The following is a 9,484-nucleotide window of genomic DNA, read 5'->3' as shown; positions in this document are numbered from 1 at the left end:
CGTGTACCCGTGTGGGCCCCAGTGCTCACGGAGCGCAGTGATGAGATGTCATCGCCTTGCAAATGCCGGTGAACGGCTGTGTTCCCGATCTTGGCGCTCTTGTACTGCAGGACTTGGCACAGCCACTAGACTTTATAATTTAAACCAGGCTTCTTTTCATGCATCTAACCAGGCCTGTACTAAGGACCTCCTCTCCCTCTGGGTAGAGATGAAAGAGAAGAAATCTTGATTCTCGAGTATAAGAAAGTCAAGATTTTTAGGCTGTTGCTACAAAAAGAGACCAAGCAATGCCATAGGATTCCTGGAAGTATCAGGTAAATATCAAGGCCTCAGAGGTGGTTTGGTGAAGGTCAAGGGATGGACTCTGCATCACCCTTACCAGCTGTCCACATTATGAAGAGGTGAATAGGATTTTTAACTTGGGATATCTGTGTGTCCTCACATTTCAGCATACTGCCAAGGAAGCAGGCTGTGCTGCAGTGGGCAGTCCAGTCTCCAAAGGGCATCTCCAAAGCTCTGCGTAGATCCTGTCACTGACAGAGCTGTCTCCAGCCCAACAGCTTCATGAACTCCCACATTCCTCCTCGATAATACTAACAGGAATGCTGCACAGGAGGTGAGCGAGCAGGTGTCACATCCAATGAAGAATCCTTCTTTGCAGAAGCTCATGACTTGAAGCATCACCCCACGTTACAGGGCCGTGCTGCACTTGGACCATGCAGTGAATGGGTTGAGAAAATCGGTACACGTTGGTGGAGATCTCGTCAAGGCAGGTTTCTGCTCAGTAAAATCTCAGGCAGATTTGATGGCTCTGAAGCTGCTTTTGACTTGCAACATTTCAGCAGAGTGCTTTTCAGATCTGTTAAAAAGTGATGACAGAAGTAAACAAGGCACCACGTGGCACACCACAATTACAAGGCACAAATAAGATGAGTCCCACAATGTGGCAGAAAATGGCATTAACGGCACCAAAAATTTGACCATCTTCCCAGAGAATGTAAAATAGGATTTTTAGGTACAGGAGTTAGTATGTCCCCAACAAAATAAGGCCTGGAAACCCCTCTCACTGCTTTGCACGGGGACAGGTGTGCCAGCCCAGCTACGTAGCATCAGGGGTTAGTGCAGTGAATATCAGCAGTGTGCAGCCTGCGGTGCTCCCCTCGCCTTCCTCAAAAAGCAGCATACCCTTACTGTTTTGGTTTGAAGGCAGGGTATTGTCCTCCAATGAATGTGTTAGCTGTAGCAGCACCTGTATGAGGACACTGGACCTCGGGAGGGGCCCTAGATGTTAGTCTGAAGGCTGGTCATGTACTGCCTCGCTGCTGTGAAAGGCGAAGCAGGGGAGGAAGGAACCAGATTGTCCCAGGCAGCGTCACCCCGAGGCCACCTTGATGGAGGTCTCCTCTCCTCCACGTTCAAAACACATGGAAGAACAGCTGGGAAGAGGCTTTGGGGTATGAAAGTGTGAAGGGGATTTTACCAAAATTGTCTGTTGCAAGGCTGAATAATGAGTAAGAGCTTCTTATTTTCTCACCCAACGAGCTTACCACCTCACACAGCCACACCACCCAGAAGTTAACTACTGCCCAGGCTAAGTAGGGGAGCAGGGTGGGAAGGGGCAGGGAAGAAGGGAGGCTGTCGTGAGAGCTCCTCTAGGTTTTGCTAAAGCCTAGGAGAAAGGAAAACCATGTGATGATCAAAAGCTGGCAGGCAAAGGGCTCAGTTTCACTCAGGAGCATGTAGGAAATGTCCACGATGACAAGGAATGGCAGACTCAAAAATGGCCAGGAGACTGCAGGAGCATGGTCACCATGAAGAGGCAGATCTGGCAGGAGAGGACATACCACCAGAGCTGCTGTTCAGCTCTTCTGAACCCTGCTGAGCTTGTCCTGGTGGGAACAGCAGGTTGCCACTCAAAGCCCCTGTGGCAGCTCCTTCCAGCTGGAGGTGGGACACAGTTCAACCCTTCTGGCCAGTGGGAGGCTGGTGGGAGGCTCCCACCACCAAGGCTGCTGAGCAGTCCTGCCCCAGGACGGGGAGCTTTAGCTTAGAGGATCATTGTGTAACTTTTCCTTATCCTTTATTTTACCTCACATTTCTGCAGTGAGACTCCTGCCACTGCTTGCACTTCAGTTACAGGATGTATTGCTGGTACTTGTCTGACAATAAAGTCACCTTCTGTGAAATTATACGGATGTTTGTATTTTCACCTATCAGAAAAAGTCGAGTTGTTAATAAAATTTGTGAATAAGGCGAGCAAATGATACCTTCCTCTTTTTCCTCCTTTGCTCTCTTCTCCTCTCCTTCTCAGAGCACCGCACTTAAACATGGTGATGGGGACTCCAAACCTCATTGCTCATCCCCTCTTCCCCCAGGACATCCCTGCGGTGCAGCAGGCCTGGCAGCACGGCGGTAAAAAAAAGCACCAAGTAAACCCCTTTCCCTCCTGTTATTGAAGTTCCTTAGCTCTACACATGGCTCTGGTTTGGTGGGATCACCTGCTTGGGATTTGCATTGAGTCATGTTTCATTTGTGAAGAAACTCAAGTGGTTTTGCTGCTCTGATTGAAGGGCAGAGGTCGTGTCTATTGGTCCCAGTGCCATTTCGCCCATCCCTACCAGTATCAGCAAAGGGCTGACTGCTAAGAAATCAGAGCAGCATAACAGTGTTGAGATTTCAAAACAGCCTTTCTTCTCTTCTTTGTGAGGGTTTTATGGCCACTACTAGTATCTCTTCCAGGAAACAAAATTTCCCAACGCTTCCTTTTCTGGTAAGTCCCAGTTTGTGTGGTATCCTACCCAGAGGGGATTGGAAAGGCAAGGGGAAAGAAAGGGACACCGTCTCTGGTCCTATCTCCTGGACTGAATCCATGCTCCAGCTTGGACTGAGCGTTACTCAGCGGTGTTGTTCTGCTCCTAGATTGATCAAAGATACTGTGGACAATGGGAGAAGTAGAAGGGAACACTAAAAGACAGTGCAGGCAGAGCTACAGGTAGATAGAAAGATATTTAAATAAACACAGCGGATATAAAGAGAACAAAATGCTGCAGTGTATGAAAGCCAAGAGTACAACTTTGAACAATTCCTTCTGCATTAGCACTTTTACATACCCAGCACAGCTGAATTAGAGCCTGCAGATGGAAACATGCAGACACAGAGCACCATGGCTGCCTCTGTAGAGCTCTTTTGATCCTACAATCTGTTTTCTCCAGGAGCAAGGTCTAGCTTCTAGGAAAATAAAGGTAACACAAATGTTACCTCTCTGTTGGGATAAGAAATCACAAAAGAGCAGCACTGAAGTTCGACGTGTGCTTTATTCCCAGTATTTACACTTGGTGACTGGCTAATCTCTGCTCTGGAGGATAGCAGCGTCACTGTTATCCTGCCATTTATTTGAGGCCAAAATCTTTATTCTTGGGAACTAGGTAAGTTTTCAGGCTTTCTTTCCAGAAACCATTCTGTATAATTTTGGGGTAGGATTTACTAAAACGAAAATGTTAATTCATCCCCAGACTAAAACATACATTTTCCTGACTCCGGGATTCTTGGTGTGAATGACAGCAACACACAGATAGGACAGAAGATATTTCATCTGACAAAATCATCATCACACAAAGCAGGACATTCAAAAGGAATGAATGGAGAAACCCTTTAACTCCAGAAAGTTTAATGAAAACTGAGTGCAAAGTAAATATTCTTACGCTGTGATCTCCCATCCCAGGCTTCTTCCATGTCTGAAGCAGAGTGCCAAAGTTCGGCGCAGTGAATCTCCCTGTGCCAAAAGAGGTCCATTGTAAAGCAGAATAGATACAAGTACAGACTGACATGGAGAATGGAGCCTTGCCTCCTTTCAGATTTGGCTTATTTGCCTGCAAGTCTCACTAGTTCCTTGTTTTGATGCTCAGAAGAAGACCCTGATAATCCTGGGTAGGGTAACATTAGGTTTTGAATGCAGGAGAAAGATCGGGATGTAGTCTTGATATCAGGAACCAGCAACCCCTCCCTTCCCAGTACATGCAATTGTCTAAAAGCATTAAGTGCTCCTGAATAAGATGGCTTTTTGTAGACCTACAGATAATGGCCTTGTTCAAATCAAGTATCCATTTTTAATGTATGAAAGCAAAAGTAGAAGATAGTTGAGAATGCAGCTTGCTGAAAGTTCTGCCATGAAACAGCAAAGCTTAAAGGTCCGTTTTAAGATGATTTAGCAAATGCAGGTCTAAAAGGCTTCAGTATAGTGCAGCTTTGTATAAGTAAGTGGCCTTCAGCCTCTAAATGGTACCCCTTGCACGATAACTCTGTACCTAGCACTAGACTCTGGATATCTTGCCTACAACTGGATGCTTAAATAATGTAGATCTTGATTGTTCCTACCTTTGTTGTTGTTATTGTTGTTGAGGCCATAACTGCATTGCTTAAGTTTGACTTTACACAAAAGCCATCAACAGCAGCGCAATATCACAGGTGCTGCTCTCTTGGCATGACTCAGGGTCGTCCATCTAATTAAAAGATCTCAGCCTGCAGAGCCCAAGTCAAAGTTGCCTACTGCCAATCCACCACATTCCAGCAAATTGTTTAATTAACATAATGAATGCAAACTACACTCCAGTCTGCACGATGGGTAGCTGGAAACACCCGCTCATACATGAGCAACAATGCCTTGACCTTTAACAATGGGGCCTAGATTTTATTTAGTCCCGTCTGTCAAGAGGGATCACTAGGCGCTCATATTCACACACCCGTTGTAAATTTTCCTATTTCCTTGTACAGAAAGTATTTCTGGTTAACTATTTTGGTAGTCCCATTTATATTATCTATTTCTAGAAAAGCTCATGCATATGTTTAAGGCATGAATAGTTCCAGGGAGGTCAGTGGGAAAATTTATACATTTAAAGTTAAGGGCGTGCGTACATCTTTACAAAGTTGGCCTGGACTTTGCATCCATGCCCAAAGCTTTTCTCCAGCTGTGTCTGCATGCACATACCTAACTGCACCAGCATTCTAACACTAGCCCATTATTCCTCCAACTGAAAAGTTAAAATCCACCATTTACTGTGCGAGCAAGGTGTATGACTGCATTCCTTTTTCCTGCTTCTGTCTCCAAATCCTCAGAACATGGGGCATGAAAGAATTAGTGTGGTGGCTGGAAAAGAGAACACAGAGACAGAGCCGGCTGCTGCTGGCTGGAGAAGGGAAGCATCAGTGCTGGCCATCGCTGGTGTCTTGCACTGCGATCCAGGGCCTGCAGTGGTACCCACAGGCTCACGGGTACCAGACTGTAATGACTTGTACTCACTTCCACCTTCTTCTGGATCAAATCCATGAAGAGCTCTGTGACTTCTTGCCAGTCCCCTGTACTATTCATACCTGGGTTGCTCATAGCCCTTTCAAATGCATGTCATCATGGTGACTGTTTAACATCACACTAATGTTTTGCATATATATTCCACTGAAAGAGAGAGAGAAGAGAAGAGAAGAGAACTAAAATATGAAATAAAATAAAATAATATAATATATATTTAAAATCTACATCACAGAAAAAAGGTAGCTGTGTTTTTCCTCTCGGTTTCATTTTCTCGACTGCCAGCCTTAGACTCCATAGAGCAGAAAAGCATGCTCAGTACAAAAGCATAACTGCTGCCTACGTAATATTAAGCTATCAAATAGAAACAGCATTTTTTGCTCACTGATTGCATTCCTTCCCATTCTCACACAAGCCAAGAGGAGTCTCCTGAGGTTACAGGCAGGGAATGGCAGACAAGCACTGGGCTGCTCTTGGCTCAGCGCGTCTTTTTGTTTTTGTTGGACACATGGTGACACTCCCCTCTTCAGCTCCAAGGTCCTGAAAGCCATTTGTTTTCGTTTAAGGCCAGACGAGGCAGTGCTTTCTTACCAGCACGCACACTGAGGAATGCTGCAGCTGTCTGTCCTTCTGCTTCAGCTTAGGTGCTTCAGGTCCCTTGGCTCCCACAGAAATGTCAGGTGCGTTTGGAAAAGTCTAACCAGTGTTCCTCCAACCTTTTGCTATTGAGCCAGTTCTTTGGCTGGTTGGGCAACTGCAACACCCAGTTCCGAGCCCTATTGGGCCCTATCAGAGCCACGTGGGTGCACAGATCTGCTCGCACAGACCAACTTGCAAGACTGGTGCTTCAATTTGTCATGCTCTTGTAATAAATCAATTCCTTTCCTTTAAGTAGGGGTTAGTCAGCAAACTCTTACTCATGCTTTTCTCACACCGTAAGTCACACTTCCTGGTAGCGTCTGTGTGAACGCGGTTTCTGTGTCCTTACCTTCGCTTTAGGAGAAGCAGCTAGATGAGGCTGGTTTTCCGGAGATACCATTTCTCTCATAAACCCACACAACCAATAAATGCCTGATTTTTCTACCCGTGTCAAACTGTTATTGGACATTTGATCTGTGCTGAGTCCTGTACACCGTGGTGCAGCAAAGTGGTGTCCTCCAAGCAATGGGCCTCACCTGGATGCGAGCAGCCTACACTACGGAGCTGCGTTTCTCTCGCATCCCCTCCACCACCACCTCGTACACGTCCCGGGGGTGTCTGCGGAGGCTCCTGGTGCCGGAGCAGCCTGGGACGCTTTCCCACTGAGCCGTGGGAGATCCGTCCGTCCTTCTGGGCGAACAGGTTGTTGCGGTAGGCGGCGGAGGCCTATCAGCAATCGCACCTCTCGCTTGGCACCGGCACGGCTGTGTGGGAGGGCAACCACTGGTGATCGGCATCAGCAAAAGCCCTGCTGAGGCTCCCCATATCCCCCTCGGCCCCGTTGGAAACTTCTGAACGTGGGCGAGAGCTTGTGCTTGGGCTGAGAGTGGGAGGACGTCAGCGGAAGGTCCCCTCAGCACCGCTCCTGCAACAGCTCTGGTGATCCGTTGCGGCATCTCCAGCCCCAGTGCTTAGCCTGCTGCATCCAGCCATGGGAGGGCTTTTGGCTGTGGAATAATTTCTCAGAGGAAGTGTCTGCCCCTGAATTAATGTGTCTGATAATTGGCTAAATGGCATAAACAGCCCCTGGAGTGCCCCTCCGGCACTCAGCCTTTGGATTTGAGACAGACCAAGCAGGCAAACAGATTTCCAAAGGGCAGTCTGTCTGGGCCACGGGTGATGTAGGTGGCTCTGTGGTTTTATTCCTCACAGCCTAAAAAGACAGCAAGGTCCATGGTGGTCATCTGGGGTGAAAATTCATAGCTTATTAATTAGGAAAGGAAAAACTAAAAAGGCCCCTTCTAGGCCAGAGCATAGATTTTAGGCTGCCATCCAATGTCAGGAAGTGTTCCCCTCCCAGAGGGGGATCCAGGCTACAAGGTTATTTAATACTTTCAGGTTGATTTTGTGTTTGGAATAACTGCCTTAAATGATTGCTTTTGGCCTGAGAAACTGTTTGCTTACCTGGCACCTGAACTCCAGTGATAAACTTTAATGTCCTCCTCTGAGTATTCCCCTTGCACACAGAGGAGATGCAGTGCAGCTCTTTTAGCTATAAATCCAACCTTGAAAAAAAAAAAAAAATTAAAATCAGATGTTGCTCATTATCTCTTCCAACTTCAATCTATCCGTCAACATCCAAAAGTTTTAAAAGCCCTGCTTAAGCATGTCTCCATTCCATTGATGGAATATCCTTTAATATTTTATAGCTCTGACTTGTACTTCTAAAAGTACTGATTAATCTCACCAGATAAAAACTGGCACAAAATGGCACAAGTGAGAATATCTCCAACCTTCCTCCTAGCAATCATGTGCCAGTTCATCTTGGAGCATGTAATGATTTACTGTAATAGTTTTGGGCCCGTAATGGGGCCAATAACTGGCATCTGGAAGCTGTGAGGCTCTTTCCCAATGGATGCCATTCGCATACAGTTATTTAATTAATTAACAGCTCCACTAGCATAAGCTAGTAAAGGGTCTATTAAAGTTTTTTATTTTTTTTTAAATATCTTCCAAAGTAAGAACATATGCTGCATGCTGCTTTTCCCTTGGAGAGCGCTTAACGTTGCAACCTGTTTATCCTATGACTGATTTTCAGATTCCACCTTAACCAGCTGCTTTTTGCTCGATTTTAGGATTCAGCAGAGAGCTAACTGCAGTGTGCTCAGCAGGAGCGGCGAAATAACATTCTACCTGCATGTGCTCATTCCTGCGCGAGGTGCCAAACCCCTGCAACAGCCGCCTGGCTGCCTCTGTGCTTTTCCCAGACATTACACGTGATGCACTTCCAATTTCCCTGCTGAGAAAAAATAAATAAATAAAAATAAATAAAGGTGGAGGAGTTAATGTGGAATAAGCAAAATATCAGGACCCCGCCAGACGCTGGAGGGAGTTGGTCAAGTTTGTAAAAAGCATTTGAGAGCCCAGTCCCAGGTGAAATGTGGAAAAGCTCTCAGGGGCTGTAAAGCTAGCAAAGATGGGTTTGGTCTGGTTACAGTGCCAAAGGATTTTGCTTCCCAAACCGTGAGGATTCCTATACCTTCGGTTTAATTAAGTGCAAATCAGGTCCTCATGCAGCATGGTGGGTGCAGACCTGTGGCAGGGTGAAGGGCTTCTCTGTGAGCATCCATCCTTCTGCAAGGGGGCTGAAGCAGAAGACATGAGTGACTTCCCTGGCCTTGCCCCAGCATGTACAGCTCCAGCTTGGTGCGACACAGCAGGTGTCATCTGAGGAGCTGCCCCACAGGGACAATGTAGATATGAATTTGGAGAACCTCTGACAAGAAAGTAATGTCATTTAGCAATAACTGTCTAAAGTAGGCACTGCTAATAGCACGGCACAGTGCTAGCTCTCGGGTGCTGGGTCTTGATATATAGGACATGTCAAAAGTTGCATAATCCTTGATGCAAAATCCTTTTCTATGGCTGTAATGTGTAGTGTCATCCCTCTCCTGCTCTCCCTCCCTCCAGCCCTCAGCACTGCTTTCTGGCTGCAAGGCTTCGGAAAAACGGCGGTGCCCTGGAGCAGCCATCACCTCGAGCCCTTCAGCCGGAGCCTCATCCTTGTGATCCACCACAGCTCATCGAGAGGTTGTCAAAAAACTCAGGGGAAGGCCAGCAACAGCTCAGTTTGATACCCTTGTGAGAGAGATGTCAGATTTGCTTTGCCTAGATGTCAGGTGTAGATGAGCAAAAAGGCATCTTCTTAACTTTGATGTCTCATGCTCCTGCCTAGGTAGCGCCTCAGGCCTGACAAGCCTGAAAAGTTTTGTGCTGAGTTTACTTCCAAGTCCAACTTTGGGCCTCTGAAATTACTCTTCAGCCTAAATGCCCTCAAGCAAACAGTCTGTCAGGGCCTTTGGGTGATGGCAAGAGCTCCATGGTAGTCTATCTCCTCACAGAAGGAGCCTTCCAGACAAAGCAGGGTCTGTAGGAGAGGTGGTCCCACTTTTAAGCAATTGCCTGATGGTCAGAGCAGTCTCCATGAAGTGTCGTGTGGGCTGAGCTCCTTCTCTGACAGGAGGACACCCAGACCCACAGTTC

At 46.8% G+C, this 9,484-nt stretch overlaps 1 long non-coding RNA gene across 2 annotated transcripts in view; it reads right to left on the bottom strand.

Moving 5' to 3' along the window:
- LOC118162205 overlaps positions 1-5,446 on the bottom strand; it is an 8,367-nt gene extending 2,921 nt beyond the window's left edge. The window contains exons 1-3 of one of the 2 annotated variants that reach the window (XR_004748334.1): positions 3,702-5,446; positions 3,111-3,228; positions 230-859 (exon numbers count right to left, since the gene is read on the bottom strand). This is a non-coding gene — a long non-coding RNA (uncharacterized LOC118162205). Of the gene's footprint in view, positions 1-229; positions 860-3,110; positions 3,229-3,701 lie in introns of those variants that run through there. The other variant, XR_004748335.1, reaches the window with a different exon arrangement.
- Positions 5,447-9,484: the final 4,038 nt, after the last annotated feature.

The sequence above is a fragment of the Oxyura jamaicensis genome, chromosome 2 (genome assembly GCF_011077185.1).
Source record: "Oxyura jamaicensis isolate SHBP4307 breed ruddy duck chromosome 2, BPBGC_Ojam_1.0, whole genome shotgun sequence".
Lineage (NCBI taxonomy): Eukaryota > Metazoa > Chordata > Aves > Anseriformes > Anatidae > Oxyura > Oxyura jamaicensis.
The sequence above is the reverse complement of the archived record's forward strand: the minus strand, read 5'-3'. Positions and strand labels throughout refer to the sequence as shown.